The 24,836-nt window shown below is 40.2% G+C and overlaps 1 long non-coding RNA gene across 1 annotated transcript in view; it reads right to left on the bottom strand.

Annotated features, from left to right (window-relative positions):
- LOC103921507 overlaps positions 1-24,464 on the bottom strand; it is a 241,151-nt gene extending 216,687 nt beyond the window's left edge. Inside the window, exon 1 of the long non-coding RNA XR_663851.1 lies at positions 24,289-24,464. This is a non-coding gene — a long non-coding RNA (uncharacterized LOC103921507). The remainder of the gene's footprint in view (positions 1-24,288) is intronic.
- Positions 24,465-24,836: the final 372 nt, after the last annotated feature.

Below are 24,836 nucleotides of genomic sequence, written 5' to 3'. Positions count from 1 at the left end.
AATCATAATGGGCAAAGCACAAAGTTAACGGTGTATATCAAGAGTAACAAGAAACCATTCTATTAGTACATTTAGGTATATGAGGGAAAATGTGGATCTGTTAATCAATGGAGAGGAAGATCAACTGACAGATGATGTGAGTAGGCTGAAGTGCTTAACACCTTTTTTTGTACCACCTTTCATTCATAATTTCAAGTGGAGAGACATGGATAATACACTTAATACTCATGAAGAGGGAGGGGCATGGTCTTACTCCAGAAGAAAGAGCAAACAGATTAGAGAGTACTTAGCTAAGTTAGATACTTTTCAAGTCATTTGTGTATGAATTGCATCCCAGCATCCTTAAAGAACTGTCTGAAACAGACTTTGAGACTTTGTAGAAGACAAGAAAAGACTGGAAGAATAAATCTAGTACCTGCCATGAAAAGACAGAGAAAAAAGAAAAAAGAAAGAACAACAAGGGAATTCTAGAGCAGTCAATTTACACTTAATTCCCAGAAAAACTCTTGAACAATGAATCGAACTAGCTTGTAAGCACCTAAATATAAAAGATGAGTAGCAATCAACATTGATTTAAGAACAAATCATGCCAAAACAACCTAATTTCCTTCTACAACAGCATAAGAAACCTTGTAGAAAGCAAATATCATGTACTTTGACTTTATTTTGGCCTTTGACAATCTTATACAATATTCTTATAAGCAAGCTAGGAACAAACCAAGCATAGTCGTGGTATCACACAGATGCAAAACTATTTGGATAAGGGAATCCATGCAGTAATTATCAAAATACAAGACTACATCAACTGGGTTTCTGCCCTAAGTTTTGTTCTATTTGACTTTTTCATTAATAACCTAGATGATGGAATAGAAAACATGCGTATTGAACTTGCGGACAACATGAACCTGGGAGGGCACTGAATAACTTAATAAAATTAAAAATGACCTTGGCAAATAAAATAAATTGTCTAGAGGCACTGGATGAGATTCAACAGGAATATGGGTAATGTACCTGGGCAGAAATAATTAATGACACAAATCTAAGACGGGGATAACTGAGCAGGTAGCAGTTTTTCAGAAAAGGACCTAAGGTTATCATGAATTATAAGCTTGATATAAGTTAGCAATATATTGGTGAAGCAAGGAGTCAATCATCATTTTTGGGTTTGTAAAAACAGACACGCAGCCCCAAGGACTCGGGAAGTAATCTTTCAGCTCTACTCAGTTTGGGGAAGTTTCACAATGTAAACTGTCAAATTAGGGGCAGTACGTTTCAAGATGTGCAGCAGCTGAAGAATATCCAGAAAAAAGCATGAATGATCATAAATGCAGATACCATAAACAGTGTGGAAAAACTGCCAAAAATTACTACATATTACTCAGATTTCCAGTACATAAAAGGCTATTGCAAAGGGAATGGGATTAATTGCCAAAGAAGTAATGGAAGTAAACTGTAGCAAGAAAGATTCAGGTTAGGCAAAAGGAAAATCTTTTAAATGGCAAGAATAATGAGGTACTAGAATAGATCGCTTGAAGTGGGACTCACAACTTAACAGTCTGGACAATTACTTGTCAGGAATAACAAAAAATACAGTCTATCCTCTTTTGGACAGGGAAGAAGACTACCTGAGTTCCTTAGGCCTTTTTCTTTTTTGAAGGTTCTAGGACGGCTGAAATCACTGACAACCATTAAAGGAAATCCCATAAAAGAAAAAAAAAACACCAAACAGTTATGAAGCACTGCAAAATGATCATGTATCTTAGGAAAAGAAAATTTCAGCCCAGAAAGGGACCGTCTTTGTGCTTGGATTTCAGCAAGATATGTGTTTATACAAGTAATCTAGGCCAGAAGTAAGTGACAGTGTCTCTTATGATCCTTCAGGGTAGCCTCATTACACCAGGACTGTCAATTCTTCAGGTTTCAGTATGCATTAGATGCTTTCAAATAAATCCATCAAGTCCAGAGACTAACAGAGAGTCTTTAGAATAGAAGCCAGTATCTGCTAGGCCTTTCAACTGGTCTGATAGCTGCAACAAGTCACAGCAAAGTGGCAGCAGCAAATTTAACAATTTTTTGTCATTTGCTCACTATCAGGGAAAGAAAAAGGAATAAAAGGTAGGAAACACCTTGAAAGAAGAAGAAAAGGTAGAGTGCTGGAAATCAGTTGTACCCAGGGCACAGTATTTAAGCATGATTTTGTTAAAAACACGTTTGTCAAGACTGGACTACTGTATTAAGAGAGAAGAAAATCTAATGAGGAGTGGGCCTAAATTATATTTACTTTTAATGTTTACAAGCTTTTCGAAAAGCAAATAAGTTTCTTATGGTACCAACACATTGGCAATTACATCTCCCAGTTCCGTGATGAACCACCAATGTGCACAGGTGGGGGCATGTCCATACTGTTTCTTCTTTCCCTCCAAAACAGACCCTCACCTTCCCATCCTTCCAACGCAGATTCTACTTCAACCACCTATTTACACAATCCACTGTCCACACCCTTCTGTCATTGCCCATCCCATGGCACTGGTCCCTGCTTCATTCCCTCCCTGCTTTCCTCACCTCCACAAAACCAGGGTCCGACTCCATCCCCTCACCCCTCTATCCCACTCCCTGCCCACCCTCCCCATGATCCCTGCCCCATGTCGGCTTGGGCCTCCTCCCCAGTCTTGAAGAGAAAGTGCAGATCCTGACATGGACGGTGTTTCGGCAGCAGCTGCTGGGAGCGGAGCAGGCTGGGTTACCACCACTGACAGAAACAAGTTACCACCTGCCACATGACTTTCCTTAAGTGCTGTTCAGATGATCGGGGCAATTATCCGAGGAAGGATGTTTATCACGTGGTCAGATAAGAATCTCCAGATAGGCAGGGCTGGGAGCTTCTAGCTATTTGAGTGGTTCAAGTACCTCAATGGATTACTCCAGTCTGTAGCAATTATTGCAAAAGACTGCAGAGGAATTATTTCCCAAGTCAGATCTCATAGCTTTTTGCCTGCCTAGAAGACAGGCACCTCAGCTGGCCCAATGCGTAAGGCTTTGCACAGCAGTTCACGTTACCTGGGCTGTCACTCCAGATAAAATGCCCGCTGGCAGATCTCCTTGAGCTCAGGACCTCACTTGGAGGCATAAAGCCCTGCAGATACTGCTGAGCACCATGATCTCTATCTGAGTCCCAGGATCACATGCAGGAGACAACAGCTGGCCAGCAGAGTGGTCCGATGCATCTGGAATATGGAGTCCCACAGCAGAAGAGATGCTGCTGTGCTGCATTTGCCAACATGTGAATTGCAAACAGCACGGCTGGAAAGTGTAATGCAGAGACCAACCGAATGAGTGAGTCCCAAACATCACAGCACCTAGCAGATCTGAAAGGCCTTCACATAAAAGAATGCAAAGGCTCTTCCCATCGATTAAATTCCACCTGCTTGACAGAGAGTTATAAAATATCAATCCTATCTTGAAGATAGGTAAATTGATGCAATAGATACTTAATACCTTGCTTCAGAAAACACAGGAAGTTTGCAATTTTTCTTGAATCATTAATACAGGCATAGGTAAAAAGGCCTACTCCTACTAATGTCAGTGACAGAATGGTTTGGGGAATGAGAAAAAGTTTTATCATTTTCCGAAGAAATTGAACTATTACCCAAACTCATTATTCAAACACTTCTTACACATTCAGACTCTTTCCAAATGCACTGCTTGTAAACATAGGCATAAGTGTAGGAGTTAGCACATATATAAACTATTTTGTACACTTCTGTGATGACTGCAGCTAACCCTGAAGCCACTGGAATTCTACTAATAACAGGACACACATGTCCACCAGATAACAAAACTGAGATACCAGGAAACAAATTCATGCCATAGTGATTCATGTTTCTGACTCTGTCTAGTTGCTCAGTGCTGTCTGCTTCTACGTTACTTGAAACCTCAAACATCCAGAGAGCTTTCCCAGTATCAACACACAAAACTTCAGAAAAATTAAGACATTTCCTTTCATTTGTGAATCAACCTGTAGATTGCATGATATCTGCTGCAAAGTAACACTGAGACCAAGAGCTTATTAAAAAAAAAAAAAAAAAAAAAAAAAAAACTTTCAAATGGCTAAAATAAAAATCCGCAAAACACAGCAGCTGCAACTCCTAGCTGGGAGCTAGAGGAGTAAAACCTCTCAGCTTGGTTGCAAGCTGCCTTATGTCTTGTATTGCTATTTCATTCAGTTCTGTTTGAATTACCAAAGGGCTTTACGCTGTTTCTTCCTATGTCCTTGCCTCTCAAGCCTCCCAGAGTCTCCAGAGACCATTTAAAAATATATGCTGCAAAAAAACACCTAAACCAAAAACTTATTAAAAAAAAAAAAAAAAAAAAAAAAAGAACTTTCATATGGCTAGTATGAATATCCATTACTAAGTCAAACAGAACTCTAATCAAGCAGAAAACCTACACCTACATTGTTCAAAGACTTGGCCAATTACCCCATACCAGACTAAAGTAGGAACTTCCTCCATGGCTAGGTCTTTCGATACTTGTTCATGAGAAAGCTTTCCTTACCTACCTCAGAAGATTTGACACTTTCCGAAACAGAGATGACTGACCTATGTGAACAACTTACTGGATTTCTTCAACAGTTCCTGTCTTCCTACAGATACCCGTATTTTTTACTTTCATGTAAATACCATACACTGCAATTATACAACTTCTTAAAACAACATTTTTGTCAGAAATGTCACGCCAGTTATCTGGAATTTCTAAGCTCATCTATACCCAAGAGCCTTCTGGCCAACATTTTCAAAACTAGTATCTAAAATTGCTCTTCTAAATCCATAAGCTACTAGAAGTTCTCTGCATCCAGCAGCTTCAGCAGGTGCTTCTGGGCATTAAGCGCTTTGGAAAAAGTAGCTACTTATTTAGAAACATAAATATGGAATTGGGCAAGTAAGATGAGATAATCAGTTCTTTTAAAGCTTAATTCTTGACAGTTTTAGGCTGTATGTTTTCTGTCTCCAGATCATATGAAAACACCTGAAATCAGTTAGCATACTTGAACAAACCCCCCCTCTTTGAGGCTAGCAGGGGACTATCTCTTTGAAGCTTTCAAAGTTGATTGCTTTCTCTGCTGGCCTGGTAGAGCTAGAACCTACAGATATTATTAAAATCCATCCTTATGCAGAGAGTTTTCACTGTGCAAATCCAATGCTGTTTAGCATGGAGATTCTATCAACTAACAATCAGTTTGTCAATTACGAACTTTATGAATTAATCGCATTTTAACCTTATATGTATACTTAGGAACAAAGTCAAATTAAACAAGTGTAATAAGAGTAAGGCTGGCAAATGTACTCTAAAACATTCTTCAGGGCACAATCTCAACACACAATTACGAGCTCCTATTTTCACACTGTGCATAGGACTCTTTAAGAGAAAATTAGTTTCTCCCAAGGTAGCTTGTCATTACTATGCTCCCACTGTATTCTGTTCTGCCATCACAACCAAAAAAACCCACCCCAAAACCCTCTTCCTCATCTTTGAACTAACCCTACACCAGAGTAGCCAAATGTAAGTAAAGCAGCTAGTTGCCAAGCAGAAACAGAACTTGTACATACACTTGCTTTTCGTGTAATAATTCTAGAAGTCATTGCAAATACATGGTATCTCTCCCTTTGGTATGTTTTATTCCTAAATATTGGGAGCTTGTGTATGTACAAACTGACTGTAACAGAAAGCTACCTTCAGTATCTGTGGACCCTCCAACAAGTGCACAGGAAAACAATAGTGCCCAAGGAAAGGCAGGGCAAGCAGTACTCTGTCAAGAACAGTGCAATAGTTCACGTCGTGACATTTTCCTCAGAGAAAAGAAGCTATTGAAATTTGTTTTGTTCTGGATCCCCAGTACAGAATGAATTGCTTGGGACAGTTTATCTATCTCTTAAGCCAAGTCTGCATGGGGACATTGAGAAAGCTAAGGCAAATCAACTAAAGGTCTGACATCAATATGCACACATTTAATTGTCTTGCAGCTGTGAGTAGATGCTCTAATTCAACAGCAAAGCTCCCTGTAGCTCCTTATTCAGTTAAGCTACATTGGTCTAAGACTAATTTACTCCTGAATTAAAGCAGTCCCCCAAGGATTCAGCACAACTCATTTTTGCGTACTGACTTCATACATTTAGCCAGTTTGCCTCAGCTCTTCCTGAGTTCCCCAAGCCTTAAGGAGTTTTCAGTCTATAGCTGAAGGGAGCTTGGTTACTTCATCTCTGAAGTTGAGAACATCAAACAATGTTTTCTTCAACATTTGCCATCTAGAACGCAGAAAAACTAAAGAGGAAGTCCTCGCATTGCTTAGCTGCTTCCTGCTCCAAGGTGAAAATTCAGTGGTTTTGGAGTTTACCGTTACCTTGCTCCTACTCTCTCTTCAACTTTGTGGAAGCCAGTCTTGGGAATTGGCATGTTAACATACAGGAAACAAGCAGAAACAGACAATGAAAAAGATGCAAGAGGATACTAACCCCAAAGTGGGATTGGAACTGTCACATCATCTTCTTTAGAGACTTCAAATCATGTCAAAGCTGTATCTACTGACACTGGTTTTGTTCATCATGATTTGGAAATGGCAATCGTATCACCATGCTCTACTATTTTTCATCGCAACCACTGTTGTGGTACCTCAGCACTTTCTGGAAGTGAATCATACTCCATTAATTCAATACTAATTCAATTCAATACTAATCCAAAACTGGGATTGATATTTCTCAAAAGATTCTAATAAAATTATCTATAGAAAGGATCAATGATTTTTAAAGCAAATGGATTGCTTCCTTACAGCAAGAGCTCAGACTACCATATTATTTAAGTCAAAATTTAAAGCACTTCTCAACCTATAAGCACTTAGGAGAAGTAAAGGTGTCCTTGTTCCATCCAGGGTCATTAAAACTTACCTGGACACTGGCAGCAGTCAGGCAATACTTTGTTTTGGCCTTACTGCATGGATGTGCAGGTTTCAGTGATGCTTTGCGTGCACTCGCAGACACACTTAAGCACACACACATGCAGATGATATCCCAAGGTACCTCAGAAAATTAAAGTTCCTGTATTAAGTTCATTGATTGAGCTATCTGAATGATAAACTAGAGTTATAGGCCCTACTGCATAGCAGCTGACTGAAAGGAGTGTTTAGAGGAATAAACAAATATACATAATGCCTGATCTTTCCTTTCCCCAAAATAAATTCATTCATTATAAACGAACTGTCATATCATCATCTTTAGAGACTTCAAATCATGTCAAAGCTGCATCTACTGACACTCGTTTTTGTTCAGCACAATTTGGAAATTGCAATCTTATCACTGTGTTAGAATCATAGAATAGTTTGAGTTGGAAGGGACCTCTAAAGGTCATCTAGTCCAGCCCTCCTTTAAATGAGCAGGGACATCTTCAACTAGACCAGCTTGCTCAGGGCCCCGTCCAACCTGACCTTGAATGTTTCCAGGGATGGGGCATCCACCACCTCTCTGGGCAACCTGTGCCAGTGCTTCACCACCCTCAGCGTAAAAAATTTCTTCCTTATATCTAGTCTAAACCTACCCCCCTTTAGTTTAAAGCCATTCCCCCTTGTCCTGTCGCTACAGGCCCTGCTAAAAAGTCTGCCGCCATCTTTTTTATAAGCCCCCTTTAAGCACTGATAGGCTGCAATAAGGTCTCCGTGAAGCCTTCTCCTCTCCAGGCTGAACAACCCCAACTCTCTCAGCCTTTCTTCATAGGAGAGGTGTTCCATCTCCCTGATCATTTTCATGACCCTCTTCTGGACCCGCTCCAACAGGTCCGTGTCTTTCTTATGCTGAGGGCCCCAGAGCTGGACGCAGTACTCCAGGTGGGGTCTCACCAGAGTAGAGTAGAGGGGCAGAATCCCCTCCCTCGACCTGCTGGCCACGCTTCTTTTGATGCAGCCCAGGATACAGTTGGCCTTCTGGGCTGCGAGCGCACATTGCTGGCTCATGTCCAGCTTTTCATCCACCAGTTCTACCATCTCTCATCACAACCACTGTTGTGGTACCTCAGCACCTCCTGGAAATGAACCATATTCCATGAATTCAAACATAGATCTAACACTTTAAAACACCACTCAAGCCAGGTGCCACCAAAATAAAGAAGTGGGTAGTATGCAACATGTGATGCACTGGAGCATGGACTTTTTAAACTTGCATTTTTCATTCTAGATATTTTTAAAACAGAATATTTAACCTCTCAGTATTAATTAAAAAAAAAACCAAACCCAATCCCAAAGTGATTTGTGTAGCACTATCAAGCAAGAACTTTTTAATATTTTGATATAATTTATTACTCAAAATAATAACAATAGTAAGTATGCAAATTAAAGTAAAGCCCTCTGGACAATATTTTCACTGATTTGCTGGAGAGAAGGACCCCTAGTGTCCAGCTGGATTTTAGCCAGCCTGGGGTCTGGTGACTACACAGCATCTAGGATGAAAAAACATCTTAGCTTGTAAAATATTTCCTGCAAACACTTTCCCATATCTCGTATTTGGAAACTGACTGATTAAAAGAAAAAAATACATGTATACAGTTCTGCTTTCTTAAACTAATTATTTCAAAATATTATCAAGGTATCATGTGATCATCTGGACTCTGAGGATTCATCATTATTGATGAATAGGAATGTGCCTTGGCACAATGGTTTCAGTGGTTGATTATGCATTGCAGACACCTATAGATAAACATCTCTATTTGTAAAAAATGAGCACTGTCTCTGAGAGCAGTTTCTCACGAGGCTTTAAAAGCAGCATCAAAAAAATGTAATGCTAGAAGAATGAGGCTGCCCAGCCCTGTCATATAGTAGCATTGCTTTCTAAGAGGGGAAAAAAAAATAATCTGCACCATTCCTTATGATCAGGGTTTTACCCATTTATTTGGCTAATCATTCAAATGGCTAAACAGACCTCTAATTTGAAAATAAAAACCGATTGATGCAATCACAAACAAGTTCTGAAATTGTGATTTATAAAAAAGAGGAAAATCTTGTTCTAAGCCAAAACACACACACACAGTTACCTTTTTCTAATCAGAGCATTCATTTCTCCTCATTATGATCTCACAAGCACATTAAAATCTTATTAACATTAATTACTTCTGAGCGTCTATGCATGAGCAGCGACAGGCTTGCGTGCGCGCGCGCGCGTGTGTGTCTCTGGATCATATCTACATTTATATACCTTGCTGCACTTTGCTTATAAAACATGTGAAAATATTGCTGCTAACACCAATTAGCTAATTTCACACACACAGATAGTAAGCTGCTGTCTCGCTGCACAGCTTATTATAGACCAGCAGACAGATGGACAGACAAACAGACGCAAAAAGCATCACGGCTCCTCCTAAATGCAAGATCTGAAATGCCTGGCACCCCCAGGAGTGCGAGTTTTATCCTCATAAGTCTGAGGGAACAAAATGACACAAATTAAAAAAAAATAATAATAATAAAAAAAAAGACAGCCAAATATCCCATTTTCTACACAGATGGGTTCAATGATGAAGTGATAGAGACAAAGAAAAAACTGGCAGGCAGACAAGCAGCAGGCGCACAGAGAGATAGACAGAGACAGATAAACAAAGCAACAGAGAAAGAGATGAAAGCGTATTCATGTATGTGAATTTGGGCTAAGCAATATCAACTCTATCCCACCAATAAGGTAAGGAAAGAAATGGCAGAGCCAAGAGTCACAATAGGTCCGACTTCACAAGCAAAATAAAACCCTGACTCTCTACAAAACTGTTTATGGATTCTATTTACGCTGAGCACACTACACGCAGCACTGCTGCTGGTGAGACTCAGCTCCACCACAAACTCCAGAACAAACACAGGCATCTAGACAGTTATTGCTGTCGAACTGCACCTTCCTCTTCTTCTTCACCCTTTGTTTCTATCACATTTAGATTCAGCTTCAGCCTACTTCTAAATCCCATCCTCCTGAACACTCCTCTCTGCCAGGGGTTAAGATATAACCAACACATCAGCATCGCTCATCATGACAAAGCATGTCCCTCCATTGCCAGGGGATTAGCTTCCCAACTGCAAGTCTTTCAGTCCTTTGCAGAACCCAGGTGGACACTTGCTGGTCGTTTTCCTCTCTGCCCAAATACCCACCTCTGCTCATCCTCTGCAACTCTGAGAACTAACTGCAACCCTCGACTGGAATTAAAGCTTCCGCTGACATCAGTAGGATACAACGTTTAGAAGTATCAAAATTTGCCTTTCAGCACTACTACCCTTTGTTGCACTTCTGTATTCTTCCACTGATGACATGATCAGGCAAAAGACTATAAGGAGGGAAAGGATTAAAGCTTCGGAAGACAGTTTTCGGGAGAAATTTCCAGATGGCATGAAAGGCTACCTTATTGGGAAAAATTTTGAGATTAACACATCTTCATTTCTCATGGTAACACAAGCGTCTGCATTTTCTGCTCACCCCTCTCAGATCAAGAGAAGGTAAATGTGGCAATAATTGCTGTTTTATCCCCAGCCTTTTTCACCTGAAGATTTCTGAGCGCTTCACAAAATGTTCATTAAGCTTCAAGGCATGCAGAAGTTACTCTCATCGCTCCATTTTACTGCTAGGGAACAGAAGAGCAGAGAGGTGAAGTACCCAGATCAGTAAGAAGGTCTACAGCAGACCCAAAAAGTCCTCTTATTTACATTTCTCACATCTTCTCTTCCTCCACATGCCCTATCTAAGGTCATTATAAACAGTACCTGAATTAAAAAAAAAAATAAAATTCAGTGTTTGAGGACTGTACTCAGGATGCATGACTTGTTTATCTCACTCATGACCTTCTCCCGATCATGCTCATCTGGAAGGACCTACTCCCATACAAGCCCAGCACACCTGCTGAGAGAAAAGCATGAATGCAGTCAAGCAACTTTGGGACATGTCAGGCGTACTTTAAACATCCAAATTAGTTATGGTGCATTCACAGTAAATCCAGTGATTCCAGGAAGCTTTGGAGCTCCTGGGCGTGGACATTATTACAGTTGTATCGCACACAAGCGGTAAGCTTGGTGCACCTTGACTGAATTCTGCCCGACTCAGTTTTACTGTGCACACACAACAGATCCGGTCACACTGCAGAGAAGGAGCCATGGCATATGGCCCCTTCTACCACAAGGAGCGGGAACATGACCTGCTCAGGCAGAAAATAAGTAAGCAAATTGAACACCACTCCGTTTGCTCAGCTTACTATGTGTCTTTTCTTAAGGTTAAATATACAGGCGTTGAGAGTAAAGATACAGAAAAGTAAAAGCTTTATAAAATAAGCAAAGAGCGATAAAGATTTGAAGCTTTACAGTTTTATGCATATGACAAAGCAGGCTCTTGCCTGCATACTTTTTAAAAAAATAGAGCATAGGCCTTTAAAAGTCTCTCTTGAATCACGCAGAATTACTTCCTTCCTGGCCTTTCCCTGAAGAAGTGCTCTGAGAGGAAGCAAGATTCTCTCTGACAAGGCAAGGAGCCTCACCAATGCTGGTTCAGCCAGAAGTTCAGCTCATTTACCCAGGCTTCCCAGAAAGCTCAGAGAAATCCCTGGTCAGTCATTCTTCCAGATTCCAAGCTCCCCGCTGTGCTCCCACCTCACTGATCTCTAGGCACATTTGAAACTTAGGAAAACAGGAGGGCCAAGGAGAATTTCCCCCTAAACACATCCCCCCCCATCAAAACCAAAGGAAGGGCCAAAAAGATGAGAGTTCAATAAAATGGTTAAGAAATAAGTATCCACTAGATTTGCTGACTTAATGCCTACATAGTTGTTGACTCTTTAATCCATCTTTCCCCAAAACCCATATAGATATATAATGGTTCACAGCACTCAGAATGAAAAATGGCGTGTCCTATAAAGCACTCCTTTGGAGTTCTGAAGACTCCATGCGTCCTAATTATAGATAGCAAAAGCTGTACCTCAGTAAATTAAAAAACAAAGCCAGAAGCTCATTTATTTAAGTAAATGCATAACAGTGGAGATGCTTAATGAGAGAAAAAAGTTGCCAGTTTTTATTACCATAATAGCATGTACAGGCAACTGTGTAACAGGGAACCTCTGTAGAACTTCCCTATGTCCGAGTTTAGCATGTGAAGTGGATACAAGTGTCCTAAAAAGTAAGAGGACTCAAATACAATTGACTTGAGGATCTCTCATAGGACCAATGCTTATCAGCAGAGACAAATGAATCTCGGAGACCATTCAATCTACGGAATAGGTCATTATGTATATGTGAAAGGGGAACAGGGGAAAAATCTCTACTTTAGGGGGTGTGGAGGGGGGAAAGACATTCATTGGCTTTCCTGTACAAAGAAGCTTGACTTGCCTTTCTCAGGTGGGAATTCTCCCAGTAAACCTTGTCTCTTCATCTACTGTATTCATCTACTTCATGAATCTTATTGTAGTGTGTCTACCAAAAGTTATAGCAGGCTGAGACAGTATGAGAGTACTGAAGAGGTGCACTTGGCATCCAGACCAGCCTTGTGATCCAAACCCCTTTGTGTCCTTTTGGAGGTTAATAAGATGAGGTTTTACTGACTCCATCCTGGCTTTTATAAGCTTCTCGGGGATTACCGAAATTGGAGATTGCATATGAAAAAGCTGGTTCATCCATTTCCTAGAAGGGACATTCACCCAGTTTGCCCTTCGATCCTTGAAATGTGAGACATGCCTGAGGAGTGTTCTTTGTTACAGTGTCTCACAAAGATATCCAGTGATAGTGAATCCATATGTCTCTGATAAAGGGAAAACCTTATTGGGCATTCCAGCCTTTTCTTTTGTAAACACACTACACTAGATGAATTTGGCTGTCAGAGAAGAAAGTATTAATTGTGCTGGCTAATAAAACTTTATGTTGTTGTCCTTCCAATCTGGTCTTCTAAACATCAACAGACATTAAACTGGCTCTTGGGAAGTGAAAAGATACTAGAAAGCAGTACAAACCCAAAACTTGTTTGCAAGTTTTCAAGAATTGAGATCCGAATCTCATTCTCAAGTAACAAAAACTTAAATGCAGCTATTCATTGTACAGTTTTCAGGTTGAATGTACAAACAACTCAGTTCCTCCTACTGTTCATTCTCTGACAGATGCCTCAGCAGCAATACATCTGTGCTCTGCCCAAATTCAGTACTTGCAGCCTCCCGTTATTACTTGCATGTGCTTTGTCTCCGCTGACAGTTTAAACAGACAAGTAACAATCCTCTTTAAATGCTTGCGTCCAAAGAACCCTTAGGGGATATTTTCTCCTTCACATATTGCAGCTCTCGTAGAGGTTAATAGCAGTTGCACATACAAGCAGTTATACATACAAGAAGTCCAGAACAACGTTAACTATTTGAAGGTACTTTTGTCTTTACATGTGATAGGGAGCTTCAGTCTTCTTTTGATGGCTATTTCGTGAAGCAAGCAACACCACTATTTATTTCAGCCAGGTATAATCTTCCCCTATGATTATTATTGTACAAAAAGAGGTGACAGACTGGTCCAGTTTTCGAACATCTACTTCTTGGACAAAGCAAACACTGGAGTTCATTGGGACATATCCAGCTGTGGGAATCCAATCAGGAAAAAAAAAATTGTTGCTTACAAGTCTTTGAAATTATATTAACTGAGTTAAGACAGTAATTATAAATAATAAGCAAAAAAACCGCCAAAACCATTTTTTTTTTTTAATTCTGCTATTAAAAGTAAGACTTCATTGACATGTTGGTATGTTAAATGTGTTTGGCCTCAATTTCAGTTACTATAGGGTCTTTTTATCTCCTTCTGAAAGTAGAAGCAAGACTTTAATGGCAAAGAAGTTGCATATGTGTTACAGTACCACAATGGTGTAAAAAAAGCCTAATGGTCTTTAATATAACCAAGAATCACCTGAGCTTCCTTTGTCCATGGAACATAGTCTTTACTTTTCCAAGTCCCATCTGCATGTACAATACACTGAGGAAGGAAGAAAGGCACCACTTCCTCTTTCTCTCTGTGCCTCGATTGTTCCTGATTAAAAAATGGAAATAATAATGTTGACTCAGCTACTGGAGTTAAGCAAAACTAAATTAACTACTTTCGTTAAACACTATAAGGTATTTGAATAAGTTTCTTCAGAAATGCAAAGTGCTATTTATTCATATCAGCAGCTATCTCTGGCTAAACTGTCCTGGAACCTTTTGTGAGCATTCCCTTCTCAGGCTCAACTCAGCTGATAACTGCTCTCTGTTTTGAAGTACTTGTGTCACTCCTTTATCTAAAAAAGCCTAGGAAAGACTTAGACAGAACTGGCACTTCTCTTTTTTGGATAATGAGAACAAAGCAAAACAAAACAAACCAAACAAAAAAAAAAAATCACATGAGGTCTCAGGATTAAACCTTTGCAGATGAGCAACCAAAAAAAAAAGGCATGTTTTTGGATGTTAAATTCTTTGCAGGCTTTGCCTGGGCATTATGAGAATAATCACCAACACCTCCTAAAAGCGAGCCTTTTCATCAACTCCATAAGATCAGATTTCAAGGAAAGATCTGGTAAGAACCTTATTAATACACCTATGTATGCTGCCACAAGGGAGACAGTATCTAACACAGCAAAAATGAGGTCAAATTCAGCAGCACTGTCCTAAAGAAAACCATCTCCTGGTCACAAATCACTTGTGGAGTACCATGCATCATCTTTACTGCTTCAGACATATGCCAGCTGCAGCCAGTAAGCTCGAAATACAAAACTAAATTCAGCTCTCGGTTCAATGTTGATTCTTCTAAATTTCATGGAATTGGTCCACTTTTATACAAACCTAACTTAGGGCAAAATATGACCCACAAACATTTTAGCAGAGACACAGACATTCAGAAATTTCACAGGGAACTTCTTATCCCAAGAGCACAGTCCTCTGACGATGATTATTGTATGACGACTATTCCAGCTCACTGCTCATGAGGGAAAAGGAAAGGGCTGTGACCTTGTCCCATCCCACTCTGGTCCTACTAATACAGAATCCTGCTCCTAAAATTTTCTCCCTCTCCTGCCAGTGGGACCAAGTTAGCCCCTCTTTTTGCATGAAGTTCAGCCTTTTTGTCCTAATTTTCTTTGAACAGCTCTGCCCCCTGCCTGCGTCTCAGCTTTTATTTCTTCTAGCTGCTCACATTCTTCCCAAACCTCCCTCCTAAATGGTCCATTTGTATCCTTCTACCACACTGAAGCCAATGTTCCATAGTAACATTACTCAACCAGATTCTAATAACTCTTTAAAACAGCTTACAGTCAACTAAACTGTGTTCCTGCACAACCAGTCTTAACCAGGAAACTCCAGAAAAGTTCATTTTAGATCACTTCCTTTTTGTTTTCTACTTTTTTCACCTGAAAAAGATGTGGAATTAAAATTAAATTAATTTTGGTAACAGATTAAATTATCACAGGGCTGGATACGGATGTGATCTAGACAAGAGGGCCCTCACCCCACCATAGAGACAGCTTTCACTGAGGTAGCTCAGTTATTAATAACAGTTTGGTCAAGAAAGCCTAGGGCTGAATGCAGTGAAAATACATGGCTCAAGACATGCAAAATTCACCTGAGATCCAACATAATTCAGCCTGCATGATCAGGGCAGAACAGTTACTGCCATCTAAACTACCTAAGTAAATGCTAGCTCTCAATCTCCATGAGGTGAAAACTTCCTAAAAAAAAAAAAAAAACAACCCAACCCCCCCCCAAAAAAAAAACCCCACAACCCAACAAGACCTCAGGTGTCAGTTCTATTCTGACATGCCAGAGAAAGACCGCAAGTATTCAAAAACTTCATTGGGAGGCTAAAGCAAACACATTAGCATAAAGAAAGAGGTTGCAATGTACTTTTAGGGTGGTAACGAGGCACAAATTTGAGAGGGAAAGATAAAATTAGCTAATATAGCTATAACTAATGCTCTCCCAACTGCTCTCAGAAACTGATAAACGTCATTGTCCCTATCTTGAGGACGAGTAACTGAGACATTGAGAAATGAAGTGACTTGTTGAAAGTTACACAGAAAACTAGAAACAAACGACAAAGCCTGCTTCCCTAATCAGTGGGTTATCCTTACCAGTACCTATGTACTTGCATACATCACAGTAGTGACTGCACTGCAATCTGATTACAACTTCTGATACTGCACCACGGCTTTGTGCTGACAAAAATATTTAAGATCTCTGTACGCAGGTTAAAAAAAAAAAATTGTCTAAAAAAGCATTAAGAAAGGCTTTGAATGGGATCCGGTCCCCTGTAAAAAGGGACTCTGAGATTAGCAGAAAAAGAAAGTTAATTCCAGAATCAAGAAATACCCAGCGCTAGGGAAAAATACTGAGCTTTCTCTTGTCCGGCACAAAGTACAGCATAACCGAATGTACTGCAAAAGCACAACTGGCTTTTAACCTCATTCAGGAGCAGCTGCTTTCACAGCAGTGAAATGTTTCAGGCTGAGCCTGACTGACTTAGTGGATAAATGATTTGAAGTTGGTATAGCTCAGAATGAACCAGATCATTTAGGAAATGTCACTATCTTAAAAACACACTTTTTCTATCCAATTGGAGCAAGCTTTGAAGCTTTCAAAACTTGGCCATGGCTTGGAGAAGAAAATAAAAGCAGCATTTTTATGAAATGCTGGAAATTACAAAACATGGCTTGGACTTCAAACGGTCCGCATATGAGCCAGGACAGGCTGGGCCTTTGTTGGGAACTCGTGTCGCTTCTAATCACTTGTATTAGTTTAGCACTAGCAAAAGGTGCCAGATCGGTAGCCCCAGGCGCCGAATTTTCTATTTATCCCCAAAGCAGGTACAGCAGGAGGGCAAGGTATCACAGAGACACCAACCCCTGTTATGATTTCTCACGTCCAGAGACCTGGTGACAGGAGGGTGATGCGGTCTCAGTGCTGCACTGGTCTCCTGATGTGTCTGCCATGACTGCCCACACAGGGGGCAGTTCCCTGCACTATGTTTCAGGAGGATGGGTTCCTAAACTGCAGGGCCTATGAAAGGGAAATAATGGAGAAGCATCCTATAATCATCCTCCCAGACTTTGAGAAAGAAGAACCAGGGATTCTTTTCTTTGCATTATATTCTAGCCGTCTCAAAATGAACGAATACTACAGAGAGCGATGAGGCCAGAGAGAGTCAATGTACTGAGTACAAATGAGATTTATGTGTGGCTTGAGTCACTCCAGCCAATTAGCTACCCACCAGGCTGTTTGGTTTATTGTCCCTACTGTATAAAGATTTAATAAGCAGTCACCTAGATGGGAAGCATGAGACTTACAGAAAGGAAACTTTTCACTACTCTACATGGAAAATGAGCCCAGTCCTGCAACAGCTCTGCACAGCTGATTCCCACTGATGTGTCAACGGCTGCAAGATGAGGCTCTTTATCATGATAGTCCACATAGGTGGAAAACCCGGGAAATACAGGACAATCTTTCATTATATAATTACCATGTCAGAAATGTTCCACACATTCCAAATATTCTATGGGATTTAATAAAGCTTTCTTCAGTTTTTTCTCCGATACTCAGTCTTATCCAGGACTTGGACATTTTTCATGGCATGAAAGTACAAAATGCTGGATTTTAAAAACTTATCTACTTTAACATATTAAACAATTCAGTCTATGTTTGGAAAAGAAATACAGATTCATCACAACGAGGAAGGATGTTCAAGAGTATCCTGAAAAAACAGCCGGTATTCAAGCCAAAGGACAGGATGAAGTGGGCACAACAGTATAAAGCTGACAAGCAGATTTAACTGACAGTGACAGAAAGAATTGGAAGCTGCCAAAGCCTAAGCTACACTAGGGCTTCTTCAGATACTACATGCACTAAAATTGAAACTAAAAGCACCAATGAGAACATTTTTTGAAACTCTTTCAGATGGGAAAAATCCTAGAAGCAGCAGCAGCAAAATGGAAAATGCAAACTTTGGGAAATGATAGAAAAAGAAATGCCTCTCAAAGATAAGTAAGACTGGAAACAAAGCAAAAAAGCCTGAATTACAGGATTGGACATTTCATGACCTTTCTCAGCAGTCATGCCTGGTAGGCTTTAACATACTTCGTCAGAAGATTTTCTTTTCCTGTTAATACTGCTCGTTGCGAGAGAGCTCAAAGCCATTCATTTAAACACAATTTTTGCAAGGCAGTGTCCCAGAGGGTGTGGCCCAGTCTCCTGGGAATAGCATTTGTTAGTTTTAGAGAACCAGCAGAGGGAGCACATTAGCAATTAAACATGGTTTTCTTGTGTTTGTGCCTAAACAATGAGATTTTTTGGTTGGGTTTTTTGTTGTTGTTTTGTTTTTATTCTCAGCATTCCTCTCTGTCACTAATGCCTGTGACTCACTTTGCTATCAAATTGCTAGGAGTTTAGGAGCCAAAGCCATGGAGAGTAACAGGCTCCATGTCCACCCCACATAAAACAATACTGGACATAAGCTTTTACCTAGTTGTCTTTCTTCACTCTCTCCCCATATCAGCCTCATCTTACCCGTTCCTGACATCCTGCCCATGAAATCTTGTGTTGCCACACAACGCCTGCTCTCAAATTCCTGCACTGTGACCACTAACTTTCTAGCCAGAAAGAAAGGCATATGGATCTCTAGGGAGGAAAGAGAAATCAATAATTAACTTTCAGTCAGCTGAAAGGACAACTCTGAAGTCCATAAGGCAACCTTCCCAGTCCTACTTTCGTATCCCCAAGGGATTGATCGCATTTCCAGCTATTGATGATTTTAGCAGCAAGATATTAGAAAGCTTATCTTTTAGGTTGGGGGCGGGGGAATCAGTAGAGTAATTTCCATACTGTATTTACCTCAGAATCAAATGGCACACTACACTTGCCTGCATTTTTAGCTCTACCACAATCCCAAGATGAATTTACTATGGAAGCGTAACATTAAGAGGTCATCTACAGGTGTAACTTACAGAACGGCACCACTTCTGTCCTGCAAAGGATTTCCCATAGGTGCTCTGCAGAGGGTTGGAAGCATTGCCCATTCAGGTTTCCTTTCCTCTTCGCTGTAGTTACCAACTGTTTTTAATACAGACTTGTATAACCACCGATTTGATACTAGCTCAAATATTCAGGAAGACCATACGGGTTTTGGTTCACCCTTTGTCCTGTCATTTACACTTGTGCAAACTGGACATAAAATGTTACTTAGGGGTCTGTGTCCACCCACTTCAGAAAAGCACAAGGAAAGACATATGACATGAGGCATTGAAGAATAAAGTCCTGAAGATGTTGCCAGTGTTTGAATTAGGTAGGACTGGTTTCTGTTAGAATACCTATCTTTCATAAAAGATGTTGAGGAACAGTACCTGATAACAACAAGTACAGCATAGGCTGCAAATCTGCCCTCCACGGGGCAGGTTGTCGCTGATGGGAAGAGCCCACTTCTTGGCATGAAAGGATTTCAGCCTTTGTGCTCGCATAGTCCATGGCCTTTCTTCCCATAGTGCCACCTAGTGCCAAATCGGTCAGTGGCTCGCTTTTCTGCGAGGTGAACATCTGCCCCATCAGAAACAGGCTGGGACCCTCCACACTCATTTCACCAAAGCCAAACCCCAGCTGTCAGAGGAACAGTAGTTTTTTCTTTAAAGACAGCTTTATCCCATTAGCCCGATTTCCCACTCCTGTATTTTAACTACTTCAAGATACAGAGTCTTCACTGCACGTGATAAGAGCTGAACTTTTTTCTTCTTGCAAACCTCTGGGATGTGTAGCAACCTGTCCCGCGGCACCGGCAGTCCTGGCTGCCCCAGGGGCTATGGAAGAAGGAGGTGGCGCATGTCCCTGTGCCGCTGGTGACCATTTTACAAGAACCGTCCGCAAACAGAACTCCTGCCAGCGCCGGGCGGTCAAAACGCCGTCATAGTACACGATGGCACTGAAGGATTAAGTACAAAAATGTACGAAAACATGAAAGACATAGGCTCAAAATGCCATCATAGTACACGATGGCACTGAAGGATTAAGTACAAAAATGTACGAAAACATGAAGGACATAATAATTCTGAAATGCCGGTTTCCTATTAGAGGAGAATTGGATCAGTGCCGTTAGAACTAAATATTAACTTTTAAGATAAATAATTACGAGGAATATAGGTAACATCATCAAAGCAAAAACCATCCTGGACAAAAGCCTTTGCCTTTATTCACTCCTCACTGCAAGTTTGATAAACCTGTGAAAATCTGCTTAAGTTAAAGCTATACAGATATTACGAAAGTATCTCAAAATTTGGTGAATGGTTAAACACTACTCTTTACCAAGAGAAACCTGGATTATTGGCATAGATAGATTATTAAAAATCCAATTTATTTTTCACAGTTGATAGTTTGTTTACTTTCTGAATTTTCTTAGGCCAAACTAATAAAATCAGTGAAGTCCGTTTCACTTTGATTTGCCATCATTTTCCCTCTGCAGCACAGTTTGAACTGCAGACCCTACAGAGGGAACAAGTTATTCTTTAAAAACAACTATTTCCAGTGCATTGTTTCATTAAAAAAATTAAAAACATTTATAAAGGATTTGGATTTTCTAAAAGTTTTTCTTAAATTTCAGTGTTTAATTTTCCATTAACATTTACGCATCTTTTTCCGTATGGTGAAGAACTTCTACTGATCACAGTGTGAAAAAAGTCCTATAAAAAGAGACAGGAGTGAAACCAACTGAAATCTATAAGGCCACACAGCATACCATCAATTTCTAAACAGAACTCCTATTCAAATCATTCTGCTTAAAACCTCATATGGTCTGCAAAAACGAACAGGGTTTTCTTGAAATCATTTAAATAACAATTTATCTAAGACTGTAATCTCCCTTGTATGGGATTTGTAAGCCATCCCACAGAATTCTCTAGCAGGGGACACTGTTCCCTATTTACATCAAAGTTTCATATACATAATATTATATTTTTTTTAATTTTCTGCAGCTGTTTTCCCTTATGTATAAGCTGGGCCTATGAAGAAAATGTGAAAAATAGGAAAACTGTGAGTAATATTTATAATAATGATATATCCAACTCAGGAAATTGCTACAACTGTCTTTATCAAAATAAACAAGATTGATATTTTTTCCTCCTTTAAAAGAGAAGCAAAATCCTCTACTACTAAATGTAATTTGACTTGGTATTTGTTTGGTATTTGGATTTGACTGTCTTATATCCCATTTTTTGGTTCCCTTTAAAAAAAAAAAACACTTAAAAAAAAACCCCACACAAAAGCATACACACACAAAAAAACCAACAGCATTGCTTTTCGTCTCACAGGAGTGAAAGAGGCATATACACATGCCATTCAGACCAAAATTACTCTAGCTACAGGGCATGGCAAAGCATGAAATAACTGCTCCAGAGCACTTCCTCATGTGGGTGTGTTAGATAACTGTCTGCTCCAACGCTAAAATAAAGCACACTGTGACCCAATCAACACCACGAGCTCTGCTCCGCACAGCTGCCTGGGCTGCGAGCATGGGAACCCAGAGCACCCCACACCGCCCCGGACACACTGCTCCGCCAAACTCGGTCCTACCCCCCTGGCCAACAGGCCTGACGCTCCCCGAGTTCCAGCTACAGCATCATATGCCGGATTTAAGTTTACTTAGGCATACTTTACCCTTTGCTGCTCTATTCAAATTGCAAACTGACTTTGTGCTATTGAAAGGGCTAAGATACTTTTTTGCTAGAATATACTTGGGGTTCAAAGAAAATTAAATCCTCCTAGTGAAAAAGTTTTTAAGATTAAAAAAAGATCTTACTGGGTAATGAAAAATGTTTCTCCTACTCCGACTCTCCTTGTCTGCTCGAATTCTTCTTGCCTGGGGTTTTCATAAAATCAAGAGGTATCTTGCAGTCATTTTAAAAGTTTTTCAAAAATGCTAAGATGAGGCTGGGCTTCTGCTAAATGGACGCAAGAATCCTGAGGACAGGTCCATGTGCTTTCCTACAAAAACCTGGGCTGTTGAGGAACGTACACCTGCACTGGTTCAGGAGAAAATGACAGGTGCCTGAAAACCCACCCACCCCACGAGGGGGACGGCTGCTAACACTCCAGCTGCATCACTCCAGGCTGACCACCATCTAAAGGCATCAGCAACTCCACCTTGAAGACACCTACATTTTTGGCATAGCTTCACAATCCTTTCTACACCCAAATCTGAGTTTCAAAGCTTGAGATTCAAACTTTAGGAGGGGAGGAAACACCTTGCTACAGTTAACAGGTCGTTTGAAACAATAAACACATTTAAAGTTGATCAACAAAATATTAGTTTAGAAGCTTGAATAAAAAGGAGGAGGAAGAAAAAAAAAAACAAACAAGAAGCAATGAATGTCATTCCCCAGCTAAGAGATGAGCCACCAATTCTTGGCACACTGATATATAAAACCGTGAAAAGTTTCGCTCAGGTTCTGGAAATAAAGCTGCTAATAAAATGGAGCAAGTAGTTTCTGCGGTTGTAGTGCCAGTGAATAGATCTGCTGCTTTGGATTTCAATTAACTTAGTTTGTTCAGCGAGGAGGCACTTCTGTTGAAACTGGGGAGTCGTAAGTTAAAGGACAGCTAAAAAAAAGCCCCAAACAACAGCAAAAAAACCTGTTGGCAGCAGAAGTTCTCTCTGGCTGTAAAATAATGGATTTTTAAGAAACATTTCAAAGGATTTGAAGGTTTTGGAGAATCTCCTAGGCAGTCCCAGGTGGGTTGGGAATATTGCATTACGGACTTCTTTGTGCTAAGAGGAAGGCCTAATGCATGTTTTTAAGAAGTCCGCCTCTTGCTATTAAATAAATAATTTTCTATTAAAAAAGGTGATTGTTATTCTTGAGAGATCTCCACTCATCAGCGTCCATTTTATATAATTACTTAGGATTCTCCAGAACATTTTATGTAACTCACTTCCACTATCTCTTTTCTTTTCTTTTTTCTTTTTTTCTTTTTTTTTTTTGTTACCAGCAGAGTAGCAGTTTTACTCTCCAACAGAAATGACAGGAGCTCAGATAAAAAGACCATTTCAAATGGATCAGTTTAAGCAGTCTTTAGAACCCATGATAAATCTGGGCTCCAAAAACTCAACAATGCTAAATGGGCTATGAAATGCATCACAAATCCCTCCCCAGAAAAAAAGAAGGGGGAAAAAAAAAGGAAAAAAAAAAAGATTAATTCAGAGAAAAGCTTCAATGTTTGAAATTACAAATAAGCAGCATATTTGTGGAATGAAAAATGGTAAATAAATAGTTACTATTTCTGGACAAAATGGCTCGATAGATTTCATAATTTGCCACCACTGTAAAAAATATCTATTCCCTTCCCCCCTCCCTTCCCCGGCAGCACACACGGAAACACAAGCATAACCATGCATAAAGTGGGAGGGTGGGGGGCAGCCAAGGATACAAACTCCCTCTTAGAAAGTTTGAATTCTTATTAACCCAGTGATGCCTCCATAATGTTACATTAGATCAGCAACATAAAAGTTGGAATATACGTCTCCTTTCTTCCTAGTAAAGGAAACTGGAAAAACACTAATAATGAAAAATAGACGTTAAAAATATTCTGGAGGAAAAAGTACATGTACAATAACCAAAATTAACCCCCTCCGCCCCCACACCAAAACAGACAAACAGCAAAATCTCCGAATAAAAATCCTGTCAGGAGGAGCGGAACCTGCTTTCTCTTTTTTTGCTTTTATTTACTGTATGCCAAGCATGGACTTTAAACTTACAGTGTGCATATATATAGAAAACAAAGAACGAGAGTCACCGTTAACCCTGGTCACCAGCGTTACAGTTAAAAGTCATTGGCAAATACTAATAAAACCCCATTTAGCAGTAAATAAGGAGAACATGATATATGGACAGACAGATGGAACTGCATAAACAGAAAAGAAAAAAGCAGAGAGACCCACAAACATACAGAGAGGGCTGTTTTAAAAGAGTGAAAGATACTGATTTACTTGGAACTAGTGTTGGAAAACAAACGTATTTGTTTCCTTCGTGATTAAAAAAAAGTAATTAAAGTGAATCATAAGGGGGCACACCCTTAAATAAGTAGAAGGGGGAAAAACATTTGTAGAGGGTAAGGCCTTCTATAGATGTTCTGAATTTTAAGCTAGCAAATAGGTCTGGCAAACTTACATCTCTAAATTGGGGGGGGGGGGGGGGGGGAGGGAATAAAGAAGAGTTGGTGGTTTAAGGAGAGCAGAGGCTTTATTCTTTTATTTTTTGTAAAAGTTGACTGGCCTACCTTGTTCCCCAGTCCTCAGTTTGTCTCCTCATAGTCGCTGTCTCCCTGGAAGTACAGTGTGAGTGGTAATGACTGCCTGCCTCCCTAATGAGTCCATTTTCCTGCTCTTGATGTTGTGTATATACACACACTGCAACCTACCTTACAAACCACAGAGACGGGAAAGGGAGAGCGAGCGAGCGAGAGAGAGCGAGCGAGAGCGAGCGAGCGTGCGAGAGAGAGGGAGAGGGAGAGGGAGAGGGAGAGAAAGGCGCACACAGACAAAGCCCTCCTACCAGACAGCAGACAACCCTCCTTCCCCTATCTAGCAAAATACAACTCGGCTAATGCAGCAACAGGTTCAATACTGCCAGGCTGAGGCAGCGTAGAAAAGGTATACGGGGCTGAGCAGGATTGCTGGCAAATAAACAGTTCGGTGCCGGCTGGCTCCACCTTTCTTATTTATGTTACAGGATGTTGGAATGCATTGTTTCAGACAGTCCATATAATTATCATAAATACATTTTTTGTGCGTATTAGCATGAAGCGCCGAAACGTATCAGCCATTC

The sequence above is a fragment of the Pygoscelis adeliae genome, unplaced genomic scaffold, assembly GCF_000699105.1.
Source record: "Pygoscelis adeliae isolate BGI_AS28 unplaced genomic scaffold, ASM69910v1 Scaffold120, whole genome shotgun sequence".
NCBI lineage: Eukaryota > Metazoa > Chordata > Aves > Sphenisciformes > Spheniscidae > Pygoscelis > Pygoscelis adeliae.
The sequence above is the reverse complement of the archived record's forward strand: the minus strand, read 5'-3'. Positions and strand labels throughout refer to the sequence as shown.